The 15,251-nt window shown below is 43.4% G+C and overlaps 1 long non-coding RNA gene across 1 annotated transcript in view; it reads right to left on the bottom strand.

The window, feature by feature from the left end:
• LOC307212495 overlaps window positions 1–13,692 on the bottom strand; it is a 31,865-nt gene extending 18,173 nt beyond the window's left edge. The window contains exon 1 of the long non-coding RNA XR_013837018.1: window positions 13,590–13,692. This is a non-coding gene — a long non-coding RNA (uncharacterized lncRNA). The remainder of the gene's footprint in view (window positions 1–13,589) is intronic.
• Window positions 13,693–15,251: the final 1,559 nt, after the last annotated feature.

The raw sequence follows: 15,251 nt of genomic DNA, 5'->3' as shown, positions 1-15,251 counted from the left end.
TGAGTCTGTGGACATTCATAACATTTGTCCACCAGGGATTGTCAACATTCCTTTATGAGTATCAACTGTTACCAAATCTCAGACATTCAGTGAAATGTAATATTGTGTGTGTGTGTGTGTGTGTGTGTAACATCATCAGGATAAATGCCATCATTCTTACATACTAATGGAATGTGGATAAGACCATCAGTGGCTATACAACAGCTCTGTCCTTGCCTCTGAACACCAGTTGCTGGGAGTGGGGACAGTGCTTTTGCACTCAGGTCCTGCTTGGGGGTTCCCCATAGGCCTCTGCTTGGCCAATGAGAACAGAACACTGGACAAGAAGGGTCAATGGCTCCAGGACCTGCTGAGCACCTCACTGCATAGATTCTCAACATAGCCAGAGACTGCAACCCACAGAGTAGAAGCCTTTTGTGATGGACTCCTAAGTGTCTGGCTGGCATGCTAGGAAGTTGTTGAAACCTCTAGCACACAAGCTGGCTTTGGCTGCCTAAATATCACATCTTTGAAAAAGGAAATGCATCACCAAGAGATATGACAAAGGAAGACAGAGAGCTGCATAAAATTTGCACAGTTCAATTTAAATGTATAACTGCAACTGTAGAAATAATTGCTGGTATTTAAACAGAAATACAATGCATCTCACCACCGGGGTGGGGGAAGCTTTGTGCCTGCTCAGTCCAGGTGCAAATAATTGATGGGTAAGGGCCCCTGCTCCTGCATTTAAGTTTTCTTGATCTTTAAATGAGGCATGGACTAGACAGCCCCTTGAAACAGAGGGCACTTTCAAGCAGAGGATTGTGCTCTGTAAAGCAGAACACATGGTCACCCTGGTGGACAACCTACACTCCTCACTTTGATTTTAGGCAGCTCCCAGCCTAATTAAATGGGGGATTCTGGTCACTAAAGGCCCCCCACGCTTGCTCTAGCACAAAAGTAGATCTTCTTTCTTTGAGTATCTGGGCTATCTATCTTTAATATTATACAGGTGAATCCCACTGTGCATGTCTTCTTTGAAAAGACAGAGAAATGTTATATGCATGCAAAATCAACGGTCAGAAGCATAACAAATTAGTCATTTCTCTGGCACTCTTCAGCGCACAATTAGAAGTCTTACATCATGTGTCCTCTCTATAGTCTTCTGACTGAGGTTGAGAAATAGTGACTGCCCAGGACCACCCAGTGAGTTCCATGGATGATCTCACTTGAACTGGGTTTCCCAAGCCTGACATGATTTGAGTGTCCCATTTCAGCATACCAGCCATCATACTGGCCTAAATAAACCAGTACCGTCATCGGGGTGTGACTACAGAGCGTCTAAGCAAGCCAGTGGAGGTGTGTGGCAATAGTAATCCCAGTGATCAGGACATAGATTCAAGGCTATTAACACTATCCCCACCCTCCTACTTATAAAGACTACACTGACATGAAATTCTTCTCATCCCAGAGATCAGAAGGGGACCTGCCCTTTTTATCTACCCTGCTGGAGTTAGAATCAACAGTCATCTCTACAAGTCAACACTGAAGCTGTGAGCTTGGAACCTTGCCAGAGCACATGCATCATGGTTGAATAATGTTCTGTTGTGACTAGTATGAAGAAAGAAGAAAGGTGTCCAACCATGGAGACCAAAGAGTAGAAACAGTCACACTCTGCCTCCATCCCAGACAATGTTGCCTCTTAGTACAACCTTTTTTATTTCCATTCATGTATACTGAACTCAAGGTAAGAACATAGGAAGAGCCTTCTGGATCAGAGCCTAGCACCCTGTTCTCACAGGGGCCAACCTGTGGGAAACTTTCAAGCAGGACCTGAGCACAAGAGCACTCTCTCTTGTGGTCTCCAGAAAAGGTATTCAGAAGAAGCTGTGGAGGGAGAGCATGGCCCTCATAGCTCGTAATCATTGGCAGCCTTCTCCTCCATCAATTTGTCCATCACTGCCTCCTGTGGGAACAAGCTCTATAGTTTAACAAAATGCCTCTACATCTCCATTTCTTTTTTTGCACAACAGCTTGGAAGCTGTGATGGAAAACAGTAGCAGCAAACATACTGGTAGCTGTTGTTGTCTCATCAGCAGTCACTATCCACAGTCACTTGCATTGGAGCTCTCTGAGAGGGCAGAATTCAGGGACAGTGGTCCAAAAGAATGATTTCTACAAGCACTGAGACCTATTGGCTGAATTCAAGGAAGTCAAGCGCAAACAATTTTCACAAACAAAGGTGATGGGGGTATGGGAAGGAGCAAGGTTTGACTCAAGGGATCTTTTTCACAGAGCGATCCTGAAAGCTCAGACCTAACCCACATGCCTCTTATGTATTTCATGTAATTTACTGCACACATGGTAGAAATATATCTGACAAAGTATAAAACATTTTTTTTAAACAACAACCCCCAAAAAGAGAATAAATGAAAGGAAGAAAAGAATGCAAAGAAAAGAACTGGCCCATTGTCCTGCTGTTTAAAATATGAGACACCACAGCATAGACTTTAAAATTAATAGAATGGGCTGAAAATATATTATGTGTCATCCTGTATAATATATTTGAAAGAGCATGGCAGAGGCCCTGGACTGTAATATGTTCCAGCTATATTCTAAATGCCGGTGTAATATATTTTATGCAGCATGTGGCATACCAATTATATATGCATACAGACTGAGAGAGATAGTAAGGGAGAACCACACTGTGGAAAAAACTCTCTAATGCAGCCATCTGATTAAGATAAAGAAGGCTGTGAGTAAAACCACCACAATAAACATGGTAAACTTGCAGTGCTTTTGTTTTGCGTATGCAAGTCCATATGGGGATTATGCACACCAATTCTGAAGTTAATCCATGGTGTGTATATGAGCCTTCAAAAGACCAGCTACAATTAGGAGGACCACCTTTCTACACTCCGATATCTCCACATTATGCAATTGGAATAAAGTATGTGGATTAATAGAAATGTATTTAGTTTTCCCCATGCACTCCAAGATCTATAATTTTGTGGTGCAGAGACAGGTAGGTGGAGTTGAAAAAAATGCATTCTAAGGGAAAGATGGGCCTATGGGAACTATGAAAGCAGGGCTCTGGTGCCTGGAGTACTCAGGCAGTGAGAGGGGCAAAGCAATCACCATAGCTATGGGAATTTATTTCAGTATACACATTTTGTGTGCACTTTTGCCTAATACCCTCAATTTAAAAAAGCAATCCCCCCCCCCAAAAAAAATAATTTATCTATGTTACTTTACTTTTACTAATATATACACAATTTACCCTAGCCTGTGCATTTTGTACACGTTACTTGGTTGGAGAATTACACTGCAAAATTCAGAAAAGTGTGAATTCCGAAAAGTGGCTGTCTTTTGGTTTGTGCATAGTTTTGGAAAATGCAGATTAGGGAAATTTGCCTTTAAATGCAAGCAGAATCAAATTTCTTCCCCATCCCTTGTTTGACCAAGCGCAGCAAAACATACTTTGGCTTGGGTTTGTTTGGGGTTGAGAAATAAAGGTTTATGCTTCAGGCTTTTGAGAAAAAGACTAGTCTTGAGTGGGGAAAGGGCTGGATTGTTTCAGGAGTAATTCATCGTGGGGGGAGCAGAGAGGAAAGTGGGGTAGATCAAAGTTAAAGGTAAGTGGGACCATTCCCTTTTCTCTTTCTGTCAGCCCTTTGCCCCTCTTCACCCTATTTTTCCCATGCCACCCACATGCAATGGTATCAATGGCTGCATGAAATTCAGTCTAAGCTTTCAAGTTGTCACCTCTGGTCCTGAATGAAGAGAGGGTAGCCACCACCAATGTTTTCAGGAACAGGATTCCAAATGTAAGGAATAGCAAGGGTGGAGTGATTTAAGAGAGCTTTTGGGTGATTGAGGGATTTAGAGGAGCAAAGTCAGTATTAGCAGCTTGTAGACTCCGGCATGAATCCACATGCTCCTTTTCGATACGGTCAAGTCACTGTGATATTTTCCATCAGTTTCACATGGCAGATATTTCTGATGCATGCACTTCCTACATGGGGGACAGCTGATATGTACACCATGTCATTAAAAAAGCGTGAGGACTAGCAGGCTCACAGACATAGTAAATACCAGCTGTCAGCATGAGAAATTGACAAGATAAAGTCATCTTGTAAGGATTCCACTGTGTCAAAAGTAAATCAGGTCTTAGTTACAGCTATTCAGGTCAAGACTAGGAGGGCTCCCAGGTGAGTTCAGGTTGCAGCTTCTGGCATCTATCAGTGCACGGTATCCAACTGAATGCCAAGGTTTAGGGTGAATTTCCTGCTGCGTATCATGCTAAAGTTTGTTCAGAGCAAAGTTCAGTTCAACTAAGCATTAAGTGCTAAATTAGTAATGTGAGCACGCACTGGCCTGTGTTGCCTTATGCAACAACTTCCCATTTAGCTCGCATTAGGATTCTAAAGGAGCACAGAGGTGGTGGTGCTCCACAAAAGCACCTCCCCTCCAAGCAATATCTCAGATATCAGAACATAGTGAGTGACAGTAGGAGGAAAGGTAAACTAGGCTTGCCATACGTCAGGAAAATTCCTGACATGTCCTGGTTTTCGGGTGTAAAAAATGGCGTCTGGGAGAATTTAGCCAAATCGGCAAAATGTCAGGGAAAACCCGGATGTATGTCAATGCGATGGAAAAAGCAGCGAAAACAGCTCAAGAAGCTTAAAATCACTGTAGATTCCCCCCAAAAAGCTCAATGATCCATGTTTGCCCCCCCCCAAAGCAACAACTTTGCAGGTGTCAGACATTTTACTTCAAATATGGCAGCCCTAGCAAAACACTCTTCTCTCCCAAATTTTACATAGCTACAGGAGACCAATTTCAACTTGGACAGGAGAGTACAGAAGAGAGCAACAAGTATACTGGGGTATAAACTCTATTTTCATGCTGCAAGACTATCACATCCACCAAAGCCTCCACCAGCTGTTAGAAAAACATTTGAAGTCCAAGATGCAGATTATCATAGTAACTAAATGAAACAGTCATGGCTCATGAAATGCGACACTGCCGCAGAGCTTCCCTCATAGCTCTGGTGGCACTGGGACTGGGATGGGGGCAGGGTACTGTGACAGCAGTGGCAGCAAGAGGGGGAGCACTGGGTTGTTATTGGTGGTGAGCCCAGACGGGATAAGGGACTTTGGGGGGGGGGGTTGTTGAGGGATAGGGGGTATGTGGGACTGGTAAGTAGAGTGGAGCAAGCAGAGATGCAGCCCCCAGTATGGACATATTTAGGATGTGGGTACAAGCCTATCCTCTTCAGGAGATATCCTTGCATTCTGCCTATCAGTGACATTATTGTTGTTTCCAACACACATGCCAACTACATGGAAGTTGAAAACAGATTTCTGTTGCTACTGGAGCCAATTTCTTAAGGTTCTGAAAGTAGATATTTCATATTTTGTATAGCAAAAAACCATCCCCATTGAAACTCAGTGGTACCTCAGGTTATAGACGCTTCAGGTTACAGACTCCGCTAACCCAGAAATAGTACCTTGGGTTAAGAACTTTGCTTCAGGATGAGAACAGAAATTGCGTGGTGGCGGCGCAGCGGCAGCAGGAGGCCCCATTAGCTAAAGTGGTGCTTCAGGTTAAGAACAGTTTCAGGTTAAGAACGGACCTCCGGAATGAATTAAGTTCTTAACCTGAGGTACCACTGTATGCAAAAGACAAAAATAAAGTAAATAATTTATAGTGATGTGCAAATGACCATGATTTTTTAAAAAGCTTTTTTGGGGAAAAGAAAGTAATTTTGTAAAAACAAAGCAACAATTACAGTGTTGTTTGGGGCTTTTTTAAACGACTTTGACCAGGATCCACAGAACCCTAAAATTAATTTTGTAAACTCATGGGGTGTGTGCTAAACTTATTTTTCTCAGACAGTCAAACCCCATGCTGCATGACACATTATTTTTGGGTTTGAAGAAAGAAAAGTCAAAACTCCTCTGGGCTAGGCTACCACAAATCCTTTCTGTGATTGTCAGCAGCTCTTTGGATCCCAGCCATTGTTTAAAGATCTGTGGCCCTCCAGATGTTGTTGAGCTACACCTCCTACAATCTCTGAGCATTGGCCACGCTGGAAGTGGCTAAGAGTTGGAGTTAAACAATATCTGGTGGACTACAGATCACCCATTCCTACATTCAGGCAAAGCTCAATGCATGTAAAAAAACAAATACTCCAGCTTTTGAACATTAGTTTTTGAAATGGTTTGTTAGACTTATTGCAAATTGTGAAACAATGCTATTTCATGGTGGGGAATCCTGCTCTGTACTCTTCTGAATAATGAATTCTAAAGGTAAGATGGTAGGTAGGTGTGAAGGAGAATCAGTCCATTTCTGCACCCATGGAAATCCCACTTTGCTTTTCCAGGGACAAGGTAAGATCAGGAGGGATGCTCACTTATAGGTGAGGAGATGGGGCTGGCAAGTGGGGTGGGAGAGGAGGGAGCAATGAAGGGAATTGGACTGTCCCAACTCACAGATTCATGAAGTGTTAGAGGGACTAAAAAACCCCAACCAAATAATTTCCAGATGCATCTTTTGCCCCAGCAGCCAGATCCATGTTGCCTCCTGGGCACATCAGGTCACTTTCCCATCAGGTCTTGGGGGGAGAGAGAGAAAAAGGAGACAATAGCAGAGCTTCTCAAGCCTCATCCGTCTTCTTGCCGTCAGGCCTCTGGCAATGAAAGCCAGATTATGCTGGGGTGGACTCATAATGAACTAGCTGCACTTCACCTGGCTTGCAGGCACATGGCAGATCATAAAATCAAATAAAAATCAGATTTGATTGGGAAGCATGTTTTGCAGAGATGGCCCTGGCATCCAAATGCTTTCCAGCAAAGCACAGCAAGATCTGCGCTTGCAACAACAGTGCTAAGGGGATGGTTGCAGATGTTCTTACTACTTTCACCCAGGGGTTCTCAGACTCTGACAACCTCCAAGAGTTGCATACTGCAAAAATCCTAGGTACAGTTGGGAGAGGCCAACTCAGACAAAATATTCCCAGCAATGGTGATGGAAGTTATTGGAGGTTTCCTTCACTGGAGGCTTTTTTTTTTTTAATACATATTTATTAAAAATTTTTGAATACAAATGCATAAATATTAAACAACATTACTTATATCATAACATAATTTCGTCACTTCTTTGGACTCCCTCGCGTCTCCCGCTCGCACTTGCATCGTTACAAAAAGTTTTTCCAAGCAAATTACCCACTTGTTTGCAATCTTTTCTCCGCTCATTTAATTAAAATCTAGCAATTCTCCAAAAAGTTTGTATTTTCCTTAATCTCACTTATCGTCAAATTCAGATCTAATTCAGTGGTGGGCAATTATTTATGATCTAGCATCCTTCTTAACATTCAACCAAATTACAATATTTTTGTAGATAAATCTTGAATTTCCTCCAGTCTTCCTCAACCCTCTCCTCTCCCAGGTCTCGGATTCTACCAGTCATCTCGGCCAGTTGCATATAATCCATCAGCTGCATCTGCCACTCTTCCAGTGTGGGTAGATCTTGAGTTTTCCAGCTCGTAGCGATGAGTATCCTTGCTGCCGTTGTTGCATACATAAAAAATGTTTGGTCCTTCTTTAGCACCTTCTGGCCGACAATACCCAGAAGGAAGGCCTCTGGTTTCTTAGTGAAGGTATACTTAAATACCTTTTTCAACTCATTATATATCATTTCCCAGAAGGCCTTCACTTTAGGGCAGGTCCACCAGAGGTGAAAGAATGTTCCTTCATGTTCTTTACATTTCCAACATTTATTATCAGACAAATGGTATATTTTGGCAAGTTTAACTGGGGTCATGGAGGCTTTTAAGCAGAGGTTGGATGTCCACCTGTCATGGATGCTTAAGCTGAGTTTCCTGCATTGCAGGGGTTTGAACTAGATGAGCCCTGGCGGTACTTTCTAACTCTACAATTCTATGATTGTGCTGAGCACCTTGAGTTGGGAGGACTATCTTGGGACATCCTTGGTCATCATAGTGCAGGTTTGCAGCTGCTGCTGCTGCTGCCAGTGGGGAGTCATTGCAAGCCATCAGCTGGGCATTTGCACTGTGCTGGCGCCAGCTGACTCGTAGCCCCATGACCATCCCCTGTGACCCACAGGGAAAGGCATCTAGCTACCCTCCCCCTTGGGCACCACTCGGTGGTTTATTACTTCCCAGTATACCACCCCACTGGCTGCAACTGCCAGCCGTTGTATATTAAATCATAGCATCACAAAAGAGAATCTCCTCTCCCTTCTATAGTTCTCCAGAAACTAAATGATAAAAGGAGCTGTTTTGTACTGAGTCAGGCCACTGACTCATCTAGCCCTGTATTGTCTTTCTTTCCCAACTGGCGTTGGCTCTCTGCAGGCTCGGACAGACTTCTTTCCTCCCCTCTGCCCTGCAACCTGATAAACATTTAACAGGAGATTCCAAGGACTGAAACTGATACTTTATATAAGCAAAGCACTAATTCTGCGACTGAGCTATGTGCCCTTCCTTGCAACCGCTCCACTTTTACAACACATGAGTGTTCCTGGAGTCCTTTAAAATAAAATGAGCCATGCCTAGCATAAGCAGGGCACATCCTCTCCTGCAGTTTCCAGACCCTAAAACAACAACAGCAGCAGAGTGGCAAGCAGGCATTTTCCCAGCTGCAGAACTCCTTGTCCTTCTATGGACAGTTATAATGTTACTCCTATAGGACTGGGGCTAGAGGTATGGTGGCCTTAGGGGGGACTTCCATGGCTAATCATCTGCACAAGTCGCTAGTGGCATCTCGTGATCAATTGCACACAGACGTTCTGTGCAGACACTATTAGCATTTCAATTTTTTACAAAACTGGGAATGCAAAGCCGCTGCTGACCTCATGCCATATGATAAAGCCACTTTCTAGAGCACCAGGAATTTTAAAGGAGCCCAGCAAATAATAATAATAATAATAATAATAATAATAATAATAATAATAATAATAATATTTTATTATTTATACCCCGCCCATCTGACTGGGTTTCCCCAGCCACTCTGGGTGGCTTCCAACTGAATATTAAAAACAGTACAGCATCAAACATTAAAAACTTCCCTAGAGAGGCCTGCCTTCAGTTGTCTTTTAAAAGTAAAATAGTTGTTTATTGCTTTGACATCTGCTGGGAGGGCGTTCCACAGGGCAGGCGCCACTACCGAGAAGGCCATCTGCCTGGTTCCCTGTAACCTTACTTCTCGCAATGAGGGAACCGCCAGAAGGCCCTCGGCGCTGGATCTCAGTGTCCGGGCAGAACGATGGGGGTGGAGACGCTCCTTCAGGTATACAGGACTGAGGCCGTCTAGGGCTTTAAAGGTCAGCACCAACACTTTGAATTGTGCTCGGAAACGTACTGGGAGCCAATGCAGATCTCTCAAAACCGGTGTTATGTGGTCCCGGCGGCCACTCCCAGTCACCAGTCTAGCTGCCGCATTCTGGATTAATTGCAGTTTCCGGGTCACCTTCAAAGGTAGCCCCACGTAGAGCGCATTGCAGTAGTCCAAGCGGGAGATAACTAGAGCATGCACCACTCTGGCAAGACAGTCCGCAGGCAGGTAGGGTCTTAGCCTGCGTACCAGGTGGAGCTGGTAGACAGCTGCCCTGGACACAGAATTAACCTGTGCCTCCATGGACAGCTGTGAGTCCAAAATGACTCCCAGGCTGCGCATCTGGTCCTTCAGGGGCACAGTTACCCCATTCAGGACCAGGGAATCCCCCACACCCACCCGCCCCCTGTCCCCCCAAAACAGTACTTCTGTCTTGTCAGGATTCAACCTCAATCTGTTAGCCGCCATCCATCCTCCAACAGCCTCCAGACACTCACACAGCACCTTCACCGCCTTCACCGGTTCTGATTCAAAGGAGAGGTAGAGCTGGGTGTCATCTGCATACTGATGAACACCCAGCCCAAACCCCCTGATGATCTCTCCCAGCGGCTTCATATAGATATTAAAAAGCATGGGGGAGAGGACGGAACCCTGAGGCACCCCACAAGTGAGAGCCCAGGGGTCTGAACACTCATCCCCCCCCCACCACTTTCTGGACACGGCCCACGAAAAAGGAATGGAACCACCGTATAACAGTGCCCCCAGCTCCCAGCCACTCTAGACGGTCCAGAAGGATGTTATGGTTGATGGTGTCAAAGGCCGCTGAGAGATCTTTAGCAAAGTAAGCTAAAGTGATGACATCATCATCAACAACAACCATCACTTTTCTTTACCCAAGATTAATGCAGACTTTGCTCTATTGTATGCTTAGCCTGATGGTTAATCTAGTCCTGTATAAGAAAAACTGGAAACAAGGCACGGAGTGTATCTTCCTTACCAGCTAGCCTCTCTCTTTGATTTCTCCTTTTATCTTCTCTGCTCATCCTCCCCGCAGCCTTCATGCCCTGTTCTGGTGACATGAAAGCTACTAGTCTTCACTGAGGTCTGCTGTGGGAGGATTTAAGATGCCTTCGTCTGGGTTTGGGGGCATCACAATTTTGGGGCCATCTCTATTCCACCTTTCACTATTGAGAGGGAAAAAATCTTGTTGTTCGACAGAAGTAGCTGAAATTTGCAGGCATATTGTATCATTCATTGCAGATAAAGCTTGAGAAATTAAAAGCAAATAAATATGGGAGTTTTGTGTTGGATACTGCTATAACGTGCTGTTTGCTTTTCCCAAATAAGAATCTTCTCTAACCTTCTTTATTTTTTGCCAGAATTTGATGAAATTTGCAGGGAAGGTCACCCTACCTGAGGATCTGAAACCTGCTATATTTCAGAACAGCCTCAGTGGTTTTTCTACAAGCAGCAGAGGGCGTTCTGTGGATTATAGGCATGAGAGGTGCCCCTGGGTAATAAACTTGCTGAACAACACACATAGAAGCTTGATAGATTGTTTTTTTTAAATAAATATTTTATTAAATTTTCAAAATACATAAAAAAAAAGAAAAAAGAGAAAAATATAACCAACCATTCAATAAAGCTTTTCTTATATAACTAACTGGACTTCCTCGCATCTCCTTACCCTGCATTATTTATAATCAGAATATCAGCAAATTATTACCTTATTTCATACCTTATTTTATACTTTCCACATATTATACTTCTAAATTTAAAGTAATTTTTATCAATTACTCATACCTTAAAATTAAACAAAATATTGCCTTAAATTTTGACCTTTTCTTACTTATAACTTAATTTTCTATTTTACAAAGCCTATTTGCTGGAGCTGGTGTTTTCTAAATCGTGCAAATACTTAACATTCATACAACTTATAATATTTTTGTAAATAATCTTTAAACTTCTTCCAGTCCTCTTCCATTGTTTCTTCTCCCAAGTCTCGGATTCTGCCAGTCATTTCAGCCAATTCCATATAGTCTATCAATTGCGTCTGCCACTCTTCCAGTGTGGGCAAGTCTTGTGTCTTCCAGTACTTTGCGATGAGTATTCTTGCTGCTGTTGTCGCGTACATAAAGAAGCTTCTGTCCTTCTTTAACACTTTCTGGCCGACAATGCCCAAGAGGAAGGCCTCCGGTTTCTTAACAAAGGTATATTTAAATACCTTTTTTAGTTCATTATAGATCATTTCCCAGAAGGCTTTCACTTTAGGGCATGTCCACCAGAGGTGAAAGAATGTCCCCTCAGCCTCTCTACATTTCCAAGAAGCTTGATAGATTTTGTGCTAGGTACCATGCAAGTTGATTTTCCTGTAGGAAGAATCGAAAGCAAAACACATAGAAGCTTGATAGATTTTGTGCTAGGTATCATGCAAGATGATTTTCCTGTAGGAAGAACCGAAAGCAATTTGCTTTCTGGGTAAAAATCATACCTTCTCGTTACAAATTAGACTACAAATTAGATTAAAGGAACTCCTTCTCTTTCCCCCTTCTCACCCTGGTGTCTTCCTTAGACTTAGAGACATACATTTTTCCCTGGAAAAGCTGCTCGCCATTCCCAAAGAACAAGGATTGAAGAGCACTGGCAAAATAATTCCTTCTGATTGTAAACTAGACTTGTCAGTCACAATGGAGCTCTTCCTACGCTCTCTCTCCACACTGTGGTGTCTGTTCTCCCTTCCTCCATCTCCTACCCTGGCATTATGGTACTTTTGGAGACGTTAACTTTCAGCAAGTACATGTCTGCATCTTTTTTTAAAAAAAAATGTGGATCTCTGAGGTGCCACAGAGCACTCCAAGGGTTTCTGTTTTGTTTAATGCCCATCTTCAACAGATCCCACTTTCCCTCTGACAAGCCCAGAACATACATGTGAGGCATCCTGCTTCACATCGGGATTCAGGATTTATCCAAATCTAATGCACAACTTTTTCTAAACAATGCCCTTGTCTAAACTAGCTGGAAACCATTTTTAAGCAAATCTTATCTTTAAGTTTCCCATGTGAAAATTGTCTGTATCAGAGTGCTCAAAAGAACCCTGACCCTGGAAGCCAGTCTCCTTATTTTAATCTCTGCCTATTTTAGTTGAACATCCTCCTCCTTCATGTCTGCCACTAAGGACTTTTGCAGCATGCATTGCCAAACACCTCACCATTTCCCTCAGCACATAACAGAAGTGCAAGGCCTGAGCTTTGAACACTCCTTGCTCTATTTTAGTATCAAACAGTTGGGTCACTGTGGTCTTGTATAGCTAAAATTAGAAGAGATTAAAGTAATAGGAGTGGAGCCTGGGAAAGACTAAGACAAAACAGGTTTGCAGAGTAATCAATAGCAAACAAAAGAAAAATACATGTGGACTCAAATGCTCTTGGGAGTAGGGTTTATTCTTGTCTCACCTTGAAATGTGAAGGGGGGACCCTTTACAGAAATGGAATCAAAGTTTGTGCCTTGGTTTCAGTATATCTATCTGCTGCTGAAGGGATGTATTTTACTATTTTTGTCTTTGTAAAGAGGACATAAATGCTAGCCATAATCTCATGTCCAATTAGACTATTTAGGCTCAACTGGTCCTTCAAGCTTCAAGTCCGTACACCCTTCCAGATCTAGATGAACTGACCTTTCAGCTCCACATTGACAAAGTCAATACAGTATATTGTATGTGATCAAAAAGTGACGGTGAAAAAATTCTAAAAACTGCTGGGCATCCTTTTCAGCCATTGTACTTGTCTCCTCTTGACATGCTGAACTCTGGCATTCACACCACAACATCATTTGAGCCTGGAGGAGCTGCTTTGTTGCTTTTCACCAGTGATGGAATGGTCACTTTCCAACAGATTCTTTTAAGACTTACACAGCAGTCTGCATAAACCACTCCAAATCAATTCTGCATCTCTTGTTCTATAATTCAGCCATTCAGATCAATGCTGCCTGGACTCTAGAAACCCATTAGGTCTAGGCCATGCATTTCGAGTTTTGTGTACCAGAGCAGAAGCAATAGGAAATGAAGCCTCAGCCTATGTCACTTCCTATGTAACTCAGCAACATAAAACTAAAGCTCACACTAGAGGGCCAAATATGTCATTGTTGTTCCCAAGCCTTTCTATTTGCATACCCTCCAGCATTTCTCTGATAACGATAGGGGCATCCCCCTTGAGACACCACAGCCACACACACCCAAAACTCCAGTGTACGTACCTCTCACCAGTCTTGCTCCTCACCCTCCTTGAATGCTTTTGCCTGGTCAGAATGTGTCCTTGAGCTCTGATGGTGCCTTTTTCTTGCCTGGGTATTCTTCACACTTTTTACCTCTGGCCTTGCCAACAAGCGGCTTTTGGAAGGTTGCTCAGAAAAGAATGTGACCCACAGGCAGAAAAAAAAAAATCCCCACCCCTGGCTTAAGGTGTGCCTAAATGAGCTTTCTGCTAAAGAAAAAAGAGTCCTGGGTTCTTGTGATAAACCTCAGATGATATTTGGCAACCTGGTGCCTCTCGTGGCCTGACTCCTACATTGATAAGAGGTGACATTTTGGAATTCCCCATCTTGCAGTCCAACTGGCAAATATCAAAGTGAGCTTAGAATGGCCAGCTCCACTGATGACAGATCCAGGTGAAGCAATGGGGAGGTTTATCTCAGCCTTGGCATCAAAATCTTGTGTTCTCCACTGTACTCCCACACCTATTCCCCTACCATACAACTTGGGCAATGCTTGATTTCCAGCCTCTTGATGGGCTGGTGTCATGCTCTTAGAATGTTGAGGGAGAAATTGCTGGAGAGTGACAGAAGCATTCTAGGCAATTCAAAATCAGCTGAGAGAAGCTGAGGGAGAAGGAATGAGATTCAGTTAGAGTGAGTCGAGGGAGTTAGACGGAGGGAGGCCCGAGGGTTAGCCTGAGTAGGACTTCATGATTAATGTTCATTGTTCCATTTGTTTCAATAGTAATTCACAAATCCTTTGATGACTACTGTCTCTGCCTCCTCTGTAAGTGTGAAGTAAGTGTGCCAGTTCCTCTGACTGTGCTGGGGCATGACTAACACCATTGTATTATGTTACTGATGGTAATAACTTGTCAACAGCAGACTTTTTTTCACACAAAAAGAGTGAAAGGGATGCAGTTTATGTGTGTTCCCAAAGAGTAAGCTTTATTCCAGAAGATATATCATTTATCTAAAATACAATTTATTTTTCATCATGCCTTGTCCAAACTCTCGAGGATCACAGTATACTTTGGGCCAAGACTGATGAGACAACAGCCTCTAAAACTGCTTAGGAAATTAAGTTTTGTACTCTCAGCTGTTAACATCTTAGGGCGAAGGTGAAGCTGAAGCCAAGTTCTCTCATATCTTCATTCCTCAGTTTAACCTGTTCAGTGTCAGCTCAGAGGCCACTTTATTATTCATATGTATTTATTTGTGGAAGAACTTGACTCTCACTGTTCCCTTCCAAAAATGTGAAAGCTCAACCTGTGGACAGGGGCAGCGGAGTGCAGAAGAAGCCCCACCTCCAATGTGCACTTGTCCTTGTGACCATCAGCCGTGACCACCCTGTGTGGACCATGCTGTTTCATCGGTGGTGATGCAGGTGTGCTGGTGAAACAATACTTACCAGAAGTGCAACTGCATGGCAGATAATTCTGCAAGAAGAGGAGTTGGGGAAAAGAGGGCATATTAGTGGGGCATTAGTGGAGGTTGGCACGGGCATGCCATGTCCAGATCTCGGATTTGCTTCCTCAGCATGCTCACAGAACCAGCACAGTCTGAGGCCTGTCCTGGGGCAGGGGCTCTTAACTGTCTCCCATTCGAAGCACTTCACATAGGCTATCTCAGCACCCCTTACAATCATCATGTAAAATAAGCCCA

The sequence above is a fragment of the Podarcis cretensis genome (genome assembly GCF_951804945.1).
Source record: "Podarcis cretensis genome assembly, chromosome: 1".
NCBI lineage: Eukaryota > Metazoa > Chordata > Lepidosauria > Squamata > Lacertidae > Podarcis > Podarcis cretensis.
This window is presented reverse-complemented; position numbering and strand designations above follow the sequence as displayed.